The 12,200-nt window shown below is 49.8% G+C and overlaps 1 long non-coding RNA gene across 1 annotated transcript; it reads right to left on the reverse strand.

Annotated features, from left to right (window-relative positions):
• Positions 1 to 1,017: 1,017 nt before the first annotated feature.
• Positions 1,018 to 11,247, reverse strand: LOC311607518. Its single transcript, XR_014782625.1, has 3 exons — positions 11,133 to 11,247; positions 10,359 to 10,561; positions 1,018 to 1,418 (listed from the first exon to the last, which is right to left on the reverse strand). It is a non-coding gene; the product is annotated as an uncharacterized lncRNA (long non-coding RNA).
• Between the last annotated feature and the right edge of the window lie 953 nt (positions 11,248 to 12,200).

Genomic DNA, 12,200 nt, shown 5'->3' on the forward strand with positions numbered 1-12,200 from the left:
TACATCTTACTAGGAAGAGCCGAGGAGACACAAAGTCAAACTGTTTATACGTTGGTGAGTATATGAAGAAATTAAACTAGGCTGTGTATAATGGCACGTGCCTATAATCGCAGAACTTGAAGGTTGAGTTAGAAGATTGAGAGTTTGAGTCCAGTTTGGGGCTACCACAAAAGCCCTAGAGAAGGGGGGTGGGGCGTGGGAGGCTGAGAAGGATACGGAGAAAGAGCTAACCCACACTAGCGGCACAGGACTGAGGTTCAGTGCTGGTTCCAAAGACACCTCCTGGTAAGACAGTCTTGAGCCCTTGCCAACAGGAAGGGGACAGCCTGGAATCTGTGGACAGATACTCTAACAGAAGGAATGGTAAGGGCACAAGTCCAGAGGCAGAGTTTACCAGAAAGTGGAAAAGGCAGCAGCCATCAGGAAGCCTAGGATCTAAGCCTTGCATGCTTTTAAAATGTGGGGTATTGTCTGAGCTGGTGCCGGCACCGGCAGTCCCAGCACGAGGTCACGATGAGCTTTTCCCTATTTCTCCTCAGCCTCTCATTCCAAGAACCAGTTCAGACTTGGCTGAAGCACGTTTACCTGGAGAGCCATCTGGCTCACCCCAGTCCGGGCACGTGGGAGGCAGAGACAGAAAGATCAGGAGTTCAAGGTCTTCCTCACCAAATAATGACAGAGGAGATGAGTCTGTGCTCAGAAGGGGTGGGGGTGGGGTGCCTGGTGACAAGCATTCTGAAAGAGCTGGGGTTATTTTACTTAAAAGTTTTAAATTTAGCCAGGCACGGTGGCGCAGGCCTTTAACCCCAGCACTCGGGAGGCAGAGGCAGGTGGATCGCTGTGAGTTCGAGGCCAGCCTGGTCTACAAAGCGAGTCTAGGACAGCTAAGGCTACATAGAGAAACCCTCTCTCGAAAAACCAAATAAATACATAAATAAATAAAGTTTTAAATTTAACTTAATTTATTTATTTTTTGAGTCTGCCAGCTGGTACCTGTAAACTATACCCCTTCGCTCTTTCCCAGCCACGGGTTAACAACACTGTCACCAAAAATCATCTACCTGTCTTTTCCTTGACACTTGGACTCCAGGGCCCGGCAGCCCTGCATCAGACAGGAGGACTCAAAAGTCAGGAGTGCCTGGGGAATCAAAGCAGGAATCTCTAGGCAGGCAGAGCTTGAGGCCTGAGGTTCTTTGCTAGGTCTAGGAGATAGCCAACACACTCCTGAAGTCAGCGCCACCCTTGACCCTGGGCTGTGCTGAAAGGCAGGACACGGCTGGCGAAGAACCCAGAAGCATGTCCCTCCCACACTTGCAGGACAACCACACGAAGGGCCTCCTTCTGCCTGCCGGCCGTGCAGGATGGGCTGGGCTGCCAGGGGAGGGCTGAGACTGTCTCCCAGGGCAGGACACGGGCAGCTGCAAATGAAACACAGACCTGGAACACTCAGGCAGGCATTTGGTCTCTCCCAGAGCCAAGAAATCTTGGCTAAAAGCGCGACTACAGAGCGAGGAAACGCACCCGGGCAATCCTTGAAACCAAGAAAGCCCCCTGGAAATGTTGGATTCCTGACAGCCAAGGAGCCAAGCCAAGGGCTTTTTTTTTCTTGCTTGCCCAAACACGGAAACCAAGGACTCTGGGGAAGTGGGAGATCAGCCTGGGAGAGACACGGAAAATAGAGGGAGGCCCTCAAGGCCAGACCGTGCTCACGCCACTCAGACCCCAGCGCTCACATCCAGCCGTTGTGGGGGAGGGGACACTCGGCTTCACACATCTTCAAGGAGGCTCCAGTGAGGGCTGCTATGTCAGTGTGGTGTCTCCAACACTCCCGGGACATGGCTGCAAGGCCCCGCTTCCACCTAAGGTAGAGCAGGGCCTAAGGACGTGGTTGAAGACACTTCCCCCATGGTGTAGAAGGACTGACGCCCCCACGCCCAAAGCAAAGTCATTTATTACAGTTGGATGTGGCTTGCTTCATTTCTTTGGTTAGAATTTTTCCCCCCTGAGACAGGGTTTTTCTGTGTAGCCTTTGCCGGCCTGGAGCTTACTTTGTAAACCAGGCTGGCTTCTAACTCAAGAGACCCACCCGCCTCTGCTTCTGGAGTGCTGGGATTAAAGATGTGTATCACTACCACCCAGCTTAGGTCTTGTTTATTTTTTGAAGCTAGGCATTGTACCCGTGGTTTCACATTTGCTACGGACACGTTTTCCCATGAAGCATTGGTGCCTGCCTGCTTTTTCCCAGATGAATTTGCACAGCAGAGGATTATAGGTAAAATTTATGAACACACAAAAGAGGATGCTTTTATTCTTATTACCTGTCATGTGGAGGGGAGGTTACCTTTTTTTTTTAAAGTTCTAAAATTAAGCTGGATATGGTGGCTTCTGTCTGTAATCCTGAGGCAGAGGCAGGAGGATCAGGAGTTCAAGGACAGCCTGGGCTGTCACAAAAAAGAAAAAGAAAAATGTTCTAAAAGTAAAGAATAAGAGAAATCCTATGTGAAGATGGACTCCATGTCACATCCTCTCTATTCTTTGCTGGATCTTGAAGAAAAAGATGAAAAGGAAATGTGCAACATTATGACACATAGAAAGAAAAGAAATATCTTCTTTCTGAATAATAAGAGTAGAACAGTCTCTATAAAAAGGAATTTGGGCAAAAAAAAAAAAAAATAGAAAGAAAGGATCAAAGGTCACCTGTCTCTTTCCACCCTGCAGGCGCTGATATCATCCGAAACTATGGTCTTTACAAGCAGATAAATGATTTTATGTGAGGTGGAGTTGTTGGAAGGAGGTCTGGAGGTACCTCAGGAGCTGTGCTTGCCTCACTGTACAACACTGGAGGCAGGTTTATGAGGAGCCCTCTTCCTGCCCCTCCTGAGGGTAACCCTGGTTGCCCTTCATCCCAGAAGGGTTACTACTACTTGGCTAGGTGCGTTAATTGTTAACCTGACCTCATCGAGAATCACCTGAGAGCTGGGCCTCTCGAAACAGGGGTTGGGTCAGGAAGCTCTGAGTTAACTGGTGGTGGGAGACCTGGGCTGAATAACTTGGGGTGGGGGGGTGGGGGGGAGAGGTAGAGGCAGAGGGAGAGGGGGAGAGAGAAAGAAGGAGAGAGAGAGAGAGAGAGAGAGAGAGAGAGGAGAAGTGAGCATCATTGGGCATCTGATCTGTTTCTTCATTCCCAGAATCCACCCCTCTCTGCGTTCTTGGTGCTGCCAGTCCATTTCAGGGACGGAGGCAGGAGGATGGCAGTCATGTTTACTCTAACTCCAATTGAGAGCCTCCTGGGGTTAGAGTTCGGTCCCCACTGTGGAACACACTGGCTGTGAAACTGCTTCTATCCCACCTCTTCATGTTGCGTGCCTTTTGTGGGTGTCTAACGATCCCCAGTGAGCTGCTCACTTCCTGGAGTCAAGAGCGCAATCCCCCCCCCCTTTTTTTTTTGGTTTTTCGAGGCAGGATTTCTCTGTGTAGCCCTGGCTGTCCTGGGCTTGCTTTGTAGACCAGGCTGGCCTCGAACTCACAGAGATCCACCTGCCTCTGCCTCCCAAGTGCTGGGATTAAAGGCGTGCACCACCACACCTGGCTGAGCGCAATCCCCTAATGCCTGCCCCTCCCCCCACCCCTCCCGTGTTGTTGTGTTGTTGTGTTGTTGTCTGTCTCTTCTGTTGCTTTTGCCCTGTACCTGGCCCAGAAGCCCACTCATTTGATTAAAATCTTTTTTGTTTCAGTTTGTGTTTTCGAGACAGGGTTTCTCGGTGTAGCCTTGGCTGCCCTGGACTCGCTTTGTAGACCAGGCTGGCTTTGAACTCACAGAGATCTATCTGCCCCGAGTGCTGGAATTAAAGGCATGCGCTACCACACCCGCCTAAATCTTAAAGCTAAGTACTTGAAGTAATACTGTAGGAACTGAGTAAGAGTCAGCCCCACGCTGCCAGCCTTACGAATGTTCCCGTCTTGGAGGTGAATCCTCGGCCTTCTATCAGGCTCTCAGATAGTGTCTGAATCGGCCACACACAGAACGTGTGATGTAGCCCAGTCTGATCCTACCAGGCACAGGGGTGTACAACCCAGCTACTGAGGAGCCTGAGGCAAAAGGATTGCTTGAGTCCAGGAGTTTGAAGCCAGCCTGAACAACAGGACAGCACCCCAGCCTGTTGAGTAACTAAGTTTAGGGCTAATTCATCACACAGCAGAGAGGAATGATTCATGCTTGTTACTGTTGTTTCTTCTTTCTTTTTCTTTTTCTTTTTCTTTCTTTCTTTCTTTCTTTTTTTTTTTTTTTTTGTTTGTTTGTTTTTGTGTTTGTTTGAGACAAGGTTTCCCTGTGTAGCCTCTCAGGGCCAGCAGGCGCCCGGGGAGAGGCATGGGCTACCTGTGGGGGAGGGAAGGGGAGGTCTTCCCACATCCTGCCAGCCAGTGTGGCCCTTCTCCCTTGTAGGAAGTTTGATATAAAACACAGATTGTTTGCACACTACTGATGGCTTTGTTTGTTTCGTTTTGCTATTCCCTTCTCTTCTGATTTTGTCACTTAAGATAAGTAGTCAACAACATCTGCCGCCCCCCCCATACCCACTGAATGGCCAGCCACCTTCCACCAGAAGCAAGGCTGCCCTTGGGTCGCACGCTCTAAGAGCTCTGCAGAGGCCCGTAGATCACGAAGGAAACAAACCCAGCCCAGTGCTTTTGGTTTCTTGTTGTTGCAGCCTGTGTTTCATGGGTCTTTCGTAATCGGAAGAATGCCTTTTATGTTAAACATTAAAATCAACTTCCAAGTCCCAAAGAAAATTGACCAGTTCCATGTGCTGCCCAGAGTGTTAGCATACTGCCGCAAGTCGGCCTAGCAACCTGTGACATCATTACCTACCTGCCACTAGGTGTGTCCCTGCCCAGTATATAAAAGGACAAACTCACCTCATCCCTCCCTCTTAGCTCTCTTATCTTTCTCCTCTCTTGTGCTCTCTCTCTCTCTCTCTCTGTCTCTCTCTGTCTCTGTCTCTCTCTGTCTCTCTCTTCTCTCCGGGTACCCCCTACCACTATAATAAACTTCTCCATATCAGATCTGTTGCCTGGCATCTTATTTTTTTAGTCATTACACAGAGGGTGAATCTAGAGAGAGACCCATGATGAACAGGTTAATTCTGGCCTTCTTAGGAATAATCATGCCAGACCAGATGTGGTGGTGCACAGCTTTAAGCTAAGCACTGAGAGGCAGAGGCAGGAGGATCTCTGGGAGGTCAAGGCCAGCCTGGTCTCCATAGTGAATTCCAAGCTGCCTAGTAAGACTCAAGAGAGAGAGAGAAAGGGGGGAGGGGGGAAATATCCATGCCTCGGCTCTATGCATGTCCTCCCTGGGTAGGCAGCTCCGGAGCCGTTACCGAGGGGTGTGTGTTGTATGAACTGAGTATGCTTGACAGCAGCATCAAAGGAGGCTGGCAAAGGAAGAAAGGGAGTCAAATCCTGCAGATGCTCCTGTATAGCATGCCCCACACAGATCTGTGGCTTTACATTGAAGCTATTATCCAAGGGAAGAAACCTTGACTTTCTTAAGAGTCTATTGCCCCCTGAATAGTGGCCAGCTGTCCTTGTGACCCACACGACAGCCAGCATGAGAGCGTGCATACCGTGGCAGGTGGCATCCAGCCAGAGGCAGTATCATCCTCCTTGGCATGAGGGTGGCATCCCTTATGGTCACTGCTTTGGTGGCTGTCATCCTGCCAAGAGCCTTCAGCTACCACCTTCCACCTATTCATATTTCTTTCTTCAAAGAAAGAAGCTAGTGTTTCATGCCAGCTCCCTTGGTGGAAAGGGTGAGTGGCCTTCAGGGTCTTCCCTCAGTCCCTGACAACCAGGAGCATAGTCAGCTCAACACCAGCAAGCAGCCTTCCTGTCATGCGTGCTGCCTCCATACTGAGAGCTGGTGGCTTCCAACCAGGGTGCCTCTCCCTTAACCCACACATTCTTAAGTGACTAGAGACAGGAAAAGTAAAAGCATCTCACTAGTTAGCATGGTTGGCAAAGGCTAGAAGCTCGTTGAAGTCACTGACCATACAGAAGTCCCATGGACTGGGGGAGGGTGGCTGGAGAGATGGCTCAGTGGTTAAGAGCACCGTCTGCTCTTCCAGAGGTCCTGAGTTCAGTTCCCAGTGACCACATGATGGCTCATAACCATCTATCATGAGATAATGTTCCCTCTTCCAGTGTGCAGGTGGTACATGCAGGCAGAACACTGTATATGTAATAAATTTATCTTTAAAGAAATAAAGAAAGAAATCCCATTGGAATGGCAGGCAGGAAGAATCAATTACAGAGTGATGTGCACACGGAGAGGTGTCAGTGTAGCCAAAAGCCATCAGCTGAGGCAAGGGGAGCAGAAGCTGGAGGCCAACTGAGCACACAGAGAGACCCTGCCTACAATTAGATAAATAAGTGCCGGCTGTGGTGGCGCACACTTAAGCTCAGCACTTGGGAGAGAGAGGCAAGAGGATCAGGAGTTCAAGGCCAGTCTTACCCACAGTGGTGGTTTGAATGAGACTGGCCTCCACAGGCGCATATATTTGCATATATTTGCATGCTTAGACGTTGGCGGATTAGGAGATGTGGTCTTGTTGGAGAGGTGTCACTGGGGTGGGCTTTGAAGTTTCAAAAGCCAATGCCAGGCCCAGACACCACTCCTCCTCCCCCTCCTCCTCCTCCTCCTCCTCCTCCTCCTCCTCCTCCTTCTCTCTCTCTCTCTCTCTCTCTCTCTCTCTCTCTCTCTCTCTCTCCCTCCCTCTCTGCCTATAAATCATGTTGTAGCTCTCAGCTCCTGCCTGCATGCTGCCATGATAGTGGGCTAACCCTCTGAAACTGTAAGCAGGGCCCCCGTTAAATACTGGCTTTTATAAGAGTTGCCAGCTGGGCGTGGTGGCACACGCCTTTAATCTCAGCACTGGGGAGGCAGAGGCAGGTGGATCGCTGTGAGTTCGAGGCCAGCCTGGTCTGCAAAGTGAGTCCAGGACAACCAAGGCTACACAGAGAAACCCTGTCTTGAGAAACAAACAAAACAAAACCAAAAAAAAAAAAAAAAAAAGAGTTGCCTTGGTCGTGGTGTCTCTTCATAGCAAGAGAAACCCTAAGACACCCATATAATGAGTTCGAGTCCAGCTTGGGCTACATGAGACCCTGTTTCAAAATTAAATCAGTTGCTTACTCAGACACATAAAGTGCATACGTAGCCAGTGTCAGAGTCAGGCCACAGTAATCTGCCAGCTAGCTCTTTCCGTTTGAGAAGCTCTAGTGTTCTGCATGAGAAATATCCCCTATAGGCTCAAGTATGTGAACGCTTGGTCCTCAGCTGTTTTGGGGGGACCTTTGAGATATGCAGCGTTGTTAGAGAAAGCATGTCATGGGGGAGGGGGCGGCTTTGGTATTATTTAGGCTCACTCTGTCTGCTTCCGTGCTTGTGGCTGAGGTGTGAGCTCTCAGCTTTCTGTTCCAGCCACCACGCCTGCCCGCTGCCCTGCCTCCCCACCAGGACGGCATCTTGCCCTCTAGAAGCTCAAATAAACACCTCCTTCTATAAATTGCCTCGGTCATGGTCTCTTTGATCACAGCAACAGAGAAGTGGCTCATATACACAAGCCACCCCTAACCTTGGGTCTGAAGCAGGCGCCCGGGTTGAGTTCAAGGTTCTGCAGCCCCCCGCCCCCCCTGCTCTCCCCCCCCCACCCCCCACCCCCCACCCCCGTGTTATAGCCAGAGTCAGCTATGGAGCCAGTGAGCTGGACTGGATGGTTCTGTGATCTGTTTCCTACTTCTAAAACAGAAAGCCCTAAACGATGCGATTTGTCAAGAAAAGACATTTACTTCATGTGTGGTTCTGGAGGCTGGGAAGTCTAAGAGGATGACGCTGCATCTGGTGTGGGCAAGAGAGAGTGGGCAGGAGGCCCAGTTCCATTTTATAGCTCCCTCCGGGAAGGGACGCGATCACGTTTTCTTTTACTACACCCAGCTCCTGATACTGTAGTGAATCTGGGGGTTCACTTTGTTAAGACGTGAACTTTAAAGGACATGGTCACACTGAATAAGAGAGTCTCGCTTAGACAGCTGCTGTGTGCTGCGTCTGGCTGGTCCAGGCCTGCTCTTAGGCCTTCCTGGACAGAGATCAGGCAAAGGGCTGAGGGGCTGTGTGAAGGCTAAAGTTACATTTCAAACTTCAATTACTGTGCTTAAGAGCTCTATAAAACAGAGCTGGTGGGGTGGTGCACACCTGCAATCCCAGCATTTTGGGTGGCAAAGGCAGGCAGAGATCTCTGTGAGTTTGAGGACAACCTGGTCTACAAAATGAGTCTTTGGGCTGGAGAGATGGCTCAGAGGTTAAGAGCACTGCCAGCTCTTCCAGAGGTCCTGAGTTCAATTCCCAGCAACCACATGGTGGCTCACAACCCATCTATGATATGATGCCCTCTTCTGCAGATAAAGCTCTCATACACAATAAATAAAATAGATAAATCTTTTAAAAAAAAAAGAGTTTACAAAATGAGTCCTTGACAGCCAAGGCTATACAGAGAAACCCTGTCTTGGGGAGGGAGGGAGGGAGAGAGAGAGAGAGAAAGAGAGAAAGAGAGAGAGAGAGAGAGAGAGAGAGAGAGAGAGAGAGAGATCTATAAAGCAGGTGCCCTTAACCTGTAAGCCCTGCTCGCCAAGGACTTCCTGGAATGCTGGGGGCCGTTCATGTAAAACAAGCCACTTGTTTTCAAGTCTCTGAAGAAGCTTGTTTTCCCCAACTGCGCAGGATGTGCTTGATCACACGTAGGCAGGAGGTACGTCAGGATGTGTGCATGCCCCCAATTGGACGAAGGCAGGAAGCATACAGTCTTGTGGGGTTTGCCTTTATAAACCTCTGACTCCAGTATCCATCGTCCTGGCCAGAATTTAATTGTTGGGGACAATAGGCCGTATGGCCAGTGTTCAGCCATCTTGTCCAAGTCTGCACCTTTAAGTCTCTGTCTTTCCCAGAGCTTGCCTTTCACCAGAAACTAGCTGAACCTGTTGTGGGTCAGCAGTTAGACTAAAGACAGATAGGGATGGAGCGACCCTGTTGTGAGTCAGCAGTTAGAATAAAGCTAGATGAAGACAAAGCAAGATGCCCTGTGTGGCAGGACATTATGATCCTGCCTGGAATTCCTTGTGTTTTGAGAAAAGCCTGCAGCTGGGTTGGTTGCTAAAGCAATATGCTTCCCTGCCTTCTGTCTTATAAAAGCTGCTGCCTGACTAATAAAGTTTGAGAATTTGATCAATCAGACTTGCTCTCCTTCTTTGTGTCTTGCATTTTCCACAGGTGAACTTCCTCCCGAGTTTTAGTCGAACCCCGCAGGCCGGGGCATTTAATAAAGCTAGCTTCAATCTGGCTCAAAAATTGTGATAGTGGCAGGGTATGGTGGCACAGGTATTTAATCCCAGCACTTGGGAGGCAGAGGGAGGTGGATCACTGTGAGTTCGAGGCCAGCCTGGTCTACAAAGCAAGTCCAGGACAGCTAAGGCTACACAGAGAAACCCTGTCTCGAAAAAAAAAAAATGTAATAGTGGTCTTATTCTTGCCTGGTGGGATTAACAGCTGGAGCAAGGCCGCTAGCGCCTTCTGCTAGCCTGAGTAAATCACAGTGGAGAAGCGGCTGCCTCCAATGGGACACAGAATGAGGAGGCACAGTGACTTTTTTTGTAACCTACCGCTGTAGAGAGCAGCAGGCACGGTCTCTGTGTAGTTTTCACCATTCCCCCCACACACTCCCCCAAAAGGAATTTGGAAGCTATATTCATTGAGCTGCCTAGGATGGAAACATGAGGCAAAATTAAGGTCAGGGGCCCTGAAAAGATACTGCCAAAGAGGTGCCTGTTCCCCAAAGCCACCTTGACCCAGCCTGACTTCTCCCCCTGCATTTGAGAACCTGGCTAGGCTACTGGTTAGGATGAGGGTTCTGCCTTTAGGATACTGGCCTTTGGCAGAGGCATCTTTCTCAGTCCCTACCTCCCATCTTGCTTTCTGGTTCCGGTGAGCCACTCCATCCTCCCAGCAAACTCAGCTCAGCTGTCTGGGAAGCAGAGTGGTCCCTCTGGAACTGATAATTGCCTCTTATCAGAACATTAGCAAGTAGTTAATGACATGGCTACCATCCACATGATCACCCCACCCCTGGAGCGATCACCCAAGGGTGGCTGGAGGTTTGGACATAAGTGTGGACACACTGCCAGCCCTCCCCACCGGATCCCTACTGGGTGCAAAAGCCTTTGCACACACAGTAAGTGCTCACATCGCCCCACCACCCACCACCCATCCACCACCGTTTCTCTCCTCTTCCCCACAGGTGCCTTACCAGGGAGGAGGCTGTGACACCTGGCTGTGCAAAGGAGTGTAGGCAGATTCAGCCAAGCGAGGCTTCTGGGAAAGCCTTTTCTGGTGTTTTTTAGAAAAGGGAAGTGGCATGTCTCTTGCCCTTCCTCTTTCTTCTGTCCAGAGGCCACAGTGAGAGCAGGAAGAGTGAGCAGCAGCCTTTTTGTAAATCTCCAGAAGCCGAAGCTGAGGAACAAAATGATAGAGATGGTCTGGGGACCTGATACTTTATTTAAGCAGATGCACTAGTCCTGGGCTTATGCAAATTCGTGTTAACTCTTTGTTGACTGAGAGAATTGTGAACACCTAAAGAATTCCCGGGAAAAGGCTAGCCAAAGGAGCGCTGTCCATTTCCAGCTGGGCCGTTTTTTGCTTTTTGAGCAAAAAAAATGACTGAATTTTATATTATATTTTATTTTTTTGAGGCAAGGCTTTATGTAGCTTAAACTGGTCTCTGGCTCATTATGTAACTAAGGATGCTCCTGGACAGATCCTCCTGCCTCAGCATCTCTCCAGTGCTATAGTACAGACGTGAACCACAAAGCCTGCCTTCATTCGGTTGAGGAAATTGGACACAGGGTTCCCAGAGTGCTAGCCAACTGCTCTAGCGTGAGCTACGTCTCCAGCCACGTTAATGGCGCCCTCCTTTGGTGGTATGAGGTACTGAACACAGGTCCTCACGCTTGCTAAACAAGCGCTCTACGCCACCAAGCTGTATCCCAGGCCCTTCTAAATCATTTTTTAAAACTGTTTTTACTTAGCACCACACGAAGTCCCAGCACTGGGGCGCAATCTCCCCTTCGAGAGTCGCAGGCCATCCAGGGGTCAAGGGGAAGGATCCGAAGAGGTCACTTGTCCCACGAAGAGATGACTATTTACTCTACGCGGAGGCCAAGGCCTGTGGGTCAAGTTCCAGCAGCTAGCGAGCCGGCCATTGGAACGTGAATGTGGGTGGGTGACGTAAGGAAGTGGCCGCCAGCTTTCACTGAGTCACAGACGAGTCTGGGAAGGCTGCCCAAGCCCCACCTAGGTGTAGTAAGAAGAGCAGGGACAGGAAGGAGGCTGGCTCTTGCCCAGCAGATCTCAGGAGGCCAAGCAAGCAGTAGATATAAATACTGCCAGGCACGGTGGCGCAGGCCTGTGATCCCAGCACTCCGGGAGGCAGAGGCAGGAGGTTCTCTGTGAATATGAGTCCAGCCTGATCTACAAAGCGAGTCCAGGACAGCCAGGGCTACAAAAAGAAAAACTTGTGTGGAAAAACCAAACCAACCAACCAAACAAAAAACACCAAAGAAAACCCCCAAAACAAAAACAAAAACAAACAAAAAACACAAATACTGCCTTGTGAAAACCTCCAGGGTTGCAGGAGGCCTGCCCCTGGCATGTCTGTGTTACATGTGAGTGTGTTTGGTGTGTGTAGTGTGTGTGTAGTGTGTGTGTGGTGTGTATATGGTATGTGTGTATATGGTGTATGTGTGGTATGTGTGTGGTGTGTATGTGGTATGTGTCTGTGTGGTGCGTGTGGTTTGTATGAAGTGTGTGTGTGGTGTGTGTGTGGTATGTGTCTGTGTAGTGTGTGGGTGTAGTGTGTGTGTGGGGTGTATGTGGTATGTGTGTAGTGTGTTTGTGTGTGTGTATGTGCGTGTAGTGTATATATGTAGTATGTGTATAGTGTGTGTGTGTGGTGTGTATGTGGTATGTGTGTGTGATGTTTGTGTGTGTGTGTGTGTGTGTGTGCATGTGGTGTGTGTGTGGTATGTGTGTGTGGTGCGCGCGCACGTGTGTGTGTGTGTGTGTGTGTGTGTGTGGTATGTGTGTGTGGTGC

Source organism: Acomys minous (assembly GCF_964271855.1).
Source record: "Acomys minous genome assembly, chromosome: 10".
NCBI classification, from domain to species: domain Eukaryota; kingdom Metazoa; phylum Chordata; class Mammalia; order Rodentia; family Muridae; genus Acomys; species Acomys minous.